The following is an 11,142-nucleotide window of genomic DNA, read 5'->3' as shown; positions in this document are numbered from 1 at the left end:
CATACACGTCATTCCACTACAACAAATGAACATACACGTCAATCCACTACAACAAACCAACACACATGTCACTGCACTACAAGCCAACATACATGTCACTAAACTACAACAAACCAACATACACGTCACTCCACTAAAAGCCAACATACATGTCACTCCACTACAACAAACCAACATACACGTCATTCCACTAGAACAAGCCAACATACACGTACCTCCACTACAAAAAGCCAACATACACGTCATTCCAATACAACAAGTCAACATACACGTCACTCCACTACAAGAAGCCAACACACACGTCACTCCACTACAAGCCAACATACACGTACCTCCACTACAACAAGTCAACATACACGCCACTCCACTACAACAAGCCAACATACATGTCACTCCATTACAAGGCAACATACACGTCACTCCATTACATCAACCCAACAAACACGTCACTCCACTACAACAAACCAACATACACGTCACTCCACTACAACAGCCAACATACATGTCACTCCACAACAAGAAGCCAACATACATGTCACTCCACTACAACAAACCAACGTACACATGTCACTCCACTACAACAAGCCAACATACACGTCATTCCACTACAAGCCAACATACACGTCATTCCACTATAGCAAGCCAACATACACGTCATTCCACTACAACAAGCCAACATACACGTCATTCCACTACAAGCCAACATACACGTCATTCCACTATAGCAAGCCAACATACACGTCATTCCACTACAGCAAGCCAACATACACGTCATTCCACTCCAAGAAGCCAACATACACGTCATTCCACTACAAGAAGCCAACATACACGTCACTCCACTACAACAAGCCAACATACACGTCATTCCACTACAACAAGCCAACACACACGCTGCTCCACTACAAAAAACCAACATACACACAATTCCACTACAACAAGCCAACATACACGTCACTCCACTACAACAAACCAACACACATGTCACTGCACTACAAGCCAACATACATGTCACTCCACTACAACAAGTCAACATACACGTCACTCCACTACAAGCCAACATACATGTCACTCCATTACAAGGCAACATACACGTCACTCCATTACATCAAGCCAACAAACACGTCACTCCACTACAACAAACCAACATACACGTCACTCCACTACAACAGCCAACATACATGTCACTCCACAACAAGAAGCCAACATACATGTCACTCCACTACAACAAACCAACGTACACATGTCACTCCACTACAACAAGCCAACATACACGTCATTCCACTACAAGCCAACATACACGTCATTCCACTATAGCAAGCCAACATACACGTCATTCCACTACAACAAGCCAACATACACGTCATTCCACTACAAGCCAACATACACGTCATTCCACTATAGCAAGCCAACATACACGTCATTCCACTACAGCAAGCCAACATACACGTCATTCCACTCCAAGAAGCCAACATACACGTCATTCCACTACAAGAAGCCAACATACACGTCACTCCACTACAACAAGCCAACATACACGTCATTCCACTACAACAAGCCAACACACACGCTGCTCCACTACAAAAAACCAACATACACACAATTCCACTACAACAAGCCAACATACACGTCACTCCACTACAACAAACCAACACACATGTCACTGCACTACAAGCCAACATACATGTCACTCCACTACAACAAACAAACATACACGTCACTCCACTACAAGCCAACATACATGTCACTCCACTACAACAAACCAACATACACGTCATTCCACTAGAACAAGCCAACATACACGTACCTCCACTACAACAAGCCAACATACACGTCATTCCACAACAAGTCAACATACACGTCACTCCACTACAAGAAGCCAACACACACCTCACTCCACTACAAGCCAACATACACGTACCTCCACTACAAGAAGCCAACATACACGTCATTCCACTACAACAAGTCAACATACACGTCACTCCACTACAAGAAGCCAACACAAACGTCACTCCACTACAAGCCAACATACAATACAGTCCAATACAACAAACCAGCATACACGTCACTCCACTACAAGCCAACATACATGTCACTCCACTACAACAAACCAACATACACGTCATTCCAGTACAACAAGCCAACATACATGTCACTCCACTACAACAAGCCAACATACACGTCATTCCACTACAACAAGCTACCACACACACCGCTCCACTACAACAAGCCAACATACACGTCATTCCACTACAACAAGCCCACATAGACGTCATTCCACTACAAGAAGCCAACATACACCTCACTCCACTACAACAAGCCAACATACATGTCACTCCACTACAAGCCAACATACACGTCATTCCACTACATCAAGCCAACATACACGTCACTCCACTACAACAAATGAACATACACGTCACTCCACTACAATAGCCAACATACATGTCACTCCACTACAAGAAGCCAACATACATGTCACTCCACTACAGGAAACCAACGTACATGTCACTTCACTACAACAAACCAACATACATGTCACTCCACTACAACAAGCCAACATACACGTCATTCCACTACAAGCCAACATACACATCATTCCACTATAGCAAGCCAACATACACGTCATTCCACTACAAGAAGCCAACATACACGTCATTCCACTAGAACAAGCCAACATACACGTCATTCCACTACAACAAGCCAACACACACGCTGCTCCACCACAAAAAGCCAACATACACGTCATTCCACTACAAGAAGCCAACATACACGTCATTCCACTACAACAAGCCAACATACACGTCATTCCACTACAACAAACCAACACACATGTCACTCCACTATAAGCCAACATACATGTCACTCCACTATAACAAGCCAACATACATGTCACTCCACTACAACAAGCCAACATACATGTCATTCCACTACAACAAGCCAACATACACGCTGCTCCACTACAAAAAGCCAACATACACGTCATTCCACTACAAAAAGCCAACATACATGTCACACCACTACAACAAACCAACATACATGTCACTCCACTACAACAAACCAACACACATGTCACTCCACTACAAGCCAACATACATGTCACTCCACTACAACAAACCAACATACACGTCATTCCAGTACAACAAGCCAACATACATGTCACTCCACTACAACAAGCCAACATACACGTCATTCCACTACAACAAGCCAACATACACGTCATTCCACTGTAACAAGCCAACATACACGTCATTCCAGTACAACAAGCCAACATACATGTCACTCCACTGCAACAAGCCAACATACACGTCATTCCACTAGAACAAGCCAACATACACGTACCTCCACTACAACAAGCCAACATACACGTCATTCCACTGTAACAAGCCAACATACACGTCGTTCCAGTACAACAAGCCAACATAGACGTCATTCCACTACAAGAAGTCAACACACACGCCACTCCACTACAACAAGCCAACATACATGTCACTAAACTACAAGCCAACATACACGTCATTCCAATACATCAAGCCAACATACACGTCATTCCACTACAACAAATGAACATACACGTCACTCCACTACAACAGCCAACATACATGTCACTCCACAACAAGAAGCCAACATACATGTCACTCCACTACAACAAACCAACGTACATGTCACTCCACTACAACAAACCAACATACATGTCACTCCACTAGAACAAGCCAACATACACGTCATTCCACTACAAGCCAACATACACGTCATTCCACTATAGCAAGCCAACATACACGTCATTCCACTACAAGAAGCCAACATACACGTCATTCCACTATAAGAAGCCAACATACACCCCACTCCACTACAACAAGCCAACATACACGTCATTCCACTACAGCAAGCCAACATACATGTCACACCACTACAACAAGCCAACATACACGTCAATCCACTACAACAAACCAACACACATGTCACTGCACTACAAGCCAACATACATGTCACTAAACTACAACAAACCAACATACACGTCACTCCACTAAAAGCCAACATACATGTCACTCCACTACAACAAACCAACATACACGTCATTCCACTAGAACAAGCCAACATACACGTACCTCCACTACAAAAAGCCAACATACACGTCATTCCACTACAACAAGTCAACATACACGTCACTCCACTACAAGAAGCCAACACACACGTCACTCCACTACAAGCCAACATACACCCCACTCCACTACAACAAGCCAACATACATGTCACTCCACTACAAACCAACATACACGTCATTCCACTACATCAAGCCAACATACACGTCACTCCACTACAACAAATGAACATACACGTCACTCCACTACAATAGCCAACATACATGTCACTCCACTACAAGAAGCCAACATACATGTCACTCCACTACAGGAAACCAACGAAAATGTCACTCCACTACAACAAACCAAAATACATGTCACTCCACTACAACAAGCCAACATACACGTCATTCCACTACAAGCCAACATACACGTCATTCCACTATAGCAAGCCAACATACACGTCATTCCACTACAAGAAGCCAACATACACGTCATTCCACTAGAACAAGCCAACATACACGCCACTCCACTACAACAAGCCAACATACACGTCATTCCACTACAACAAGCCAACACACACGCTGCTCCACTACAAAAAGCCGACATACACGTCATTCCACTACAACAAGCCAAAATACACGTCATTCCACTACAACAAGCCAACATACACGTCATTCCACTACAACAAACCACCACACATGTCACTCCACTATAAGCCAACATACATGTCACTCCACTACAACAAGCCAACATACATGTCACTCCACTACAAGCCAACATACACGTCATTCCACTAGAAGAAGCCAACATACACGTACCTCCACTACAACAAGCCAACATACACGTCATTCCACTACAACAAGCCAACATACACGCTGCTCCACTACAAAAAGCCAACATACACGTCATTCCACTACAAAAAGCCAACATACATGTCACACCACTACAACAAGCCAACATACAGGTCAATCCACTACAACAAACCAACACACATGTCACTCCACTATAAGCCAACATACATGTCACTCCACTACAACAAACCAACATACACGTCATTCCAGTACAACAAGCCAACATACATGTCACTCCACTACAACAAGCCAACATACACGTCATTCCACTAGAACAAGCCAACATACACGTACCTCCACTACAACAAGCCAACATACACGTCATTCCACTGTAACAAGAAAACATACACGTCATTCCAGTACAACAAGCCAACATACATGTCACTCCACTACAAAAAGCCAACATACACGTCATTCCACTAGAACAAGCCAACATACACGTACCTCCACTACAACAAGCCAACATACACGTCATTCCACTACAACAAGCCAACATACACGCTGCTCCACTACAAAAAGCCAACATACACGTCATTCCAGTACAAAAAGCCAACATACACGTCATTCCACTACAACAAGCCAACATACACGTCATTCCACTACAACAAACCAACACACATGTCACTCCACTATAAGCCAACATACATGTCACTCCACTACAACAAACCAACATACACGTCATTCCAGTACAACAAGCCAACATACACGTCATTCCACTAGAACAAGCCAACATACACGTACCTCCACTACAACAAGCCAACATACACGTCATTCCACTACAACAAGCCAACATACACGTCATTCCAGTACAACAAGCCAACATACATGTCACTCCACTACAACAAGCCAACATACACGTCATTCCACTATAACAAGCCAACACACACGTCATTCCACTATAAGAAGCCAACATACACGCCACTCCACTACAACAAGCCAACATACACGTCATTCCACTACAAAAAGCCAACATACACGTCATTCCACTACAACAAGCCAACATACACGTCAATCCACTACAACAAACCAACACACATGTCACTGCACTACAAGCCAACATACATGTCACTCCACTACAACAAACCAACATACACGTCATTCCACTAGAACAAGCCAACATACACGTACCTCCACTACAAAAAGCCAACATACACGTCATTCCAATACAACAAGTCAACATTCACGTCACTCCACTACAAGAAGCCAACACACACGTCACTCCACTACAAGCCAACATACATGTACCTCCACTACAACAAGTCAACATACACGCCACTCCACTACAACAAGCCAACATACATGTCACTCCATTACAAGCCAACATACACGTCACTCCATTACATCAAGCCAACATACACGTCACTCCACTACAACAAATGAACATACACGTCACTCCACTACAACAGCCAACATACATGTCACTCCACAACAAGAAGCCAACATACATGTCACTCCACTACAACAAACCAACGTACACATGTCACTCCACTACAACAAACCAACATACATGTCACTCCACTGCAACAAGCCAACATACACGTCATTCCACTACAAGCCAACATACACGTCATTCCACTATAGCAAGCCAACATACACGTCATTCCACTACAACAAGCCAACATACACGTCATTCCACTACAAGCCAACATACACGTCATTCCACTATAGCAAGCCAACATACACGTCATTCCACTACAGCAAGCCAACATACACGTCATTCCACTACAAGAAGCCAACATACACGTCATTCCACTACAAGAAGCCAACATACACGCCACTCCACTACAACAAGCCAACATACACGTCATTCCACTACAACAAGCCAACACACACGCTGCTCCACTACAAAAAACCAACATACACACAATTCCACTACAACAAGCCAACATACACGTCACTCCACTACAACAAACCAACACACATGTCACTGCACTACAAGCCAACATACATGTCACTCCACTACAACAAACCAACATACACGTCACTCCTCTACAAGCCAACATACATGTCACTCCACTACAACAAACCAACATACACGTCATTCCACTAGAACAAGCCAACATACACGTACCTCCACTACAACAAGCCAACATACACGTCATTCCACAACAAGTCAACATACACGTCACTCCACTACAACAAGCCAACACACACCTCACTCCACCACAAGCCAACATACACGTACCTCCACTACAAGAAGCCAACATACACGTCATTCCACTACAACAAACCAACACACATGTCACTCCACTATAAGCCAACATACATGTCACTCCACTACAACAAACCAACATACACGTCATTCCAGTACAACAAGCCAACATACATGTCACTCCACTACAACAAGCCAACACACATGTCATTCCACTAGAACAAGCCAACATACACGTACCTCCACTACAACAAGCCAACATACACGTCATTCTACTGTAACAAGCCAACATACACGTCATTCCAGTACAACAAGCCAACATACATGTCACTCCACTACAAAAAGCCAACATACACGTCATTCCACTAGAACAAGCCAACATACACGTACCTCCACTACAACAAGCCAACATACACGTCATTCCACTACAACAAGCCAACATACACGCTGCTCCACTACAAAAAGCCAACATACACGTCATTCCACTACAAAAAGCCAACATACACGTCATTCCACTACAACAAGCCAACATACACGTCATTCCACTACAACAAACCAACACACATGTCACTCCACTACAAGCCAACATACATGTCACTCCACTACAACAAACCAACATACACGTCATTCCAGTACAACAAGCCAACATACACGTCATTCCACTAGAACAAGCCAACATACACGTACCTCCACTACAACAAGCCAACATACACGTCATTCCACTACAACAAGCCAACATACACGTCATTCCAGTACAACAAGCCAACATACATGTCACTCCACTACAACAAGCCAACATACACGTCATTCCACTATAAGAAGCCAACACACGCGTCATTCCACTATAAGAAGCCAACATACACGCCACTCCACTACAACAAGCCAACATACACGTCATTCCACTACAAAAAGCCAACATACACGTCATTCCACTACAACAAGCCAACATACACGTCAATCCACTACAACAAACCAACACACATGTCACTGCACTACAAGCCAACATACATGTCACTCCACTACAACAAACCAACAAACACGTCATTCCACTAGAACAAGCCAACATACACGTACCTCCACTACAAAAAGCCAACATACACGTCATTCCACTACAACAAGTCAACATACACGTCACTCCACTACAAGAAGCCAACACACACGTCACTCCACTACAAGCCAACATACATGTACCTCCACTACAACAAGTCAACATACACGCCACTCCACTACAACAAGCCAACATACATGTCACTCCATTACAAGCCAACATACACGTCACTCCATTACATCAAGCCAACATACACGTCACTCCACTACAACAAATGAACATACACGTCACTCCACTACAACAGCCAACATACATGTCACTCCACAACAAGAAGCCAACATACATGTCACTCCACTACAACAAACCAACGTACACATGTCACTCCACTACAACAAACCAACATACATGTCACTCCACTGCAACAAGCCAACATACACGTCATTCCACTACAAGCCAACATACACGTCATTCCACTATAGCAAGCCAACATACACGTCATTCCACTACAACAAGCCAACATACACGTCATTCCACTACAAGCCAACATACACGTCATTCCACTATAGCAAGCCAACATACACGTCATTCCACTACAGCAAGCCAACATACACGTCATTCCACTACAAGAAGCCAACATACACGTCATTCCACTAGAACAAGCCAACATACACGTACCTCCACTACAACAAGCCAACATACACGTCATTCCACTACAACAAGCCAACATACACGCTGCTCCACTACAAAAAGCCAACATACACGTCATTCCACTACAAAAAGCCAACATACACGTCATTCCACTACAACAAGCCAACATACACGTCATTCCACTACAACAAACCAACACACATGTCACTCCACTATAAGCCAACATACATGTCACTCCACTACAACAAACCAACATACACGTCATTCCAGTACAACAAGCCAACATACACGTCATTCCACTAGAACAAGCCAACATACACGTACCTCCACTACAACAAGCCAACATACACGTCATTCCACTACAACAAGCCAACATACACGTCATTCCAGTACAACAAGCCAACATACATGTCACTCCACTACAACAAGCCAACATACACGTCATTCCACTATAAGAAGCCAACACACGCGTCATTCCACTATAAGAAGCCAACATACACGCCACTCCACTACAACAAGCCAACATACACGTCATTCCACTACAAAAAGCCAACATACACGTCATTCCACTACAACAAGCCAACATACACGTCAATCCACTACAACAAACCATCACACATGTCACTGCACTACAAGCCAACATACATGTCACTCCACTACAACAAACCAACAAACACGTCATTCCACTAGAACAAGCCAACATACACGTACCTCCACTACAAAAAGCCAACATACACGTCATTCCACTACAACAAGTCAACATACACGTCACTCCACTACAAGAAGCCAACACACACGTCACTCCACTACAAGCCAACATACATGTACCTCCACTACAACAAGTCAACATACACGCCACTCCACTACAACAAGCCAACATACATGTCACTCCATTACAGGCCAACATACACGTCACTCCATTACATCAAGCCAACATACACGTCACTCCACTACAACAAATGAACATACACGTCACTCCACTACAACAGCCAACATACATGTCACTCCACAACAAGAAGCCAACATACATGTCACTCCACTACAACAAACCAACGTACACATGTCACTCCACTACAACAAACCAACATACATGTCACTCCACTGCAACAAGCCAACATACACGTCATTCCACTACAAGCCAACATACACGTCATTCCACTATAGCAAGCCAACATACACGTCATTCCACTACAACAAGCCAACATACACGTCATTCCACTACAAGCCAACATACACGTCATTCCACTATAGCAAGCCAACATACACGTCATTCCACTACAACAAGCCAACATACACGTCATTCCACTACAAGAAGCCAACATACACGTCATTCCACTACAAGAAGCCAACATACACGCCACTACACTACAACAAGCCAACATACACGTCATTCCACTACAACAAGCCAACACACACGCTGCTCCACTACAAAAAACCAACATACACACAATTCCACTACAACAAGCCAACATACACGTCACTCCACTACAACAAACCAACACACATGTCACTGCACTACAAGCCAACATACATGTCACTCCACTACAACAAACCAACATACACGTCACTCCTCTACAAGCCAACATACATGTCACTCCACTACAACAAACCAACATACACGTCATTCCACTAGAACAAGCCAACATACACGTACCTCCACTACAACAAGCCAACATACACGTCATTCCACAACAAGTCAACATACACGTCACTCCACTACAAGAAGCCAACACACACCTCACTCCACTACAAGCCAACATACACGTACCTCCACTACAAGAAGCCAACATACACGTCATTCCAGTACAACAAGCCAACATACACGTCATTCCACTAGAACAAGCCAACATACACGTACCTCCACTACAACAAGCCAACATACACGTCATTCCACTACAACAAGCCAACATACACGTCATTCCAGTACAACAAGCCAACATACACGTCATTCCACTACAATTAGCCAACACACACACCGCTCCACTACAACAAGCCAACATACACGTCATTCCACTACAACAAGTCAACATACACGTCATTCCACTACAACAAGCTAACACACACAGCGCTCCACTACAACAAGCCAACATACACGTCATTCCACTACAACAAGCCCACATAGACGTCATTCCACTACAAGAAGCCAACATACACCCCACTCCACTACAACAAGCCAACATACATGTCACTCCACTACAAGCCAACATACACGTCATTCCACTACAAGCCAACATACACGTCATTCCACTACAAGCCAACATACACGTCATTCCACTATAGCAAGCCAACATACACGTCATTCCACTACAAGAAGCCAACATACACGTCATTCCACTACAACAAGCCAACATACACGTCATT

Source organism: Haliotis asinina, chromosome 8 (assembly GCF_037392515.1).
Source record: "Haliotis asinina isolate JCU_RB_2024 chromosome 8, JCU_Hal_asi_v2, whole genome shotgun sequence".
Taxonomy (NCBI): Eukaryota; Metazoa; Mollusca; class Gastropoda; order Lepetellida; family Haliotidae; genus Haliotis; species Haliotis asinina.
This window is presented reverse-complemented; position numbering follows the sequence as displayed.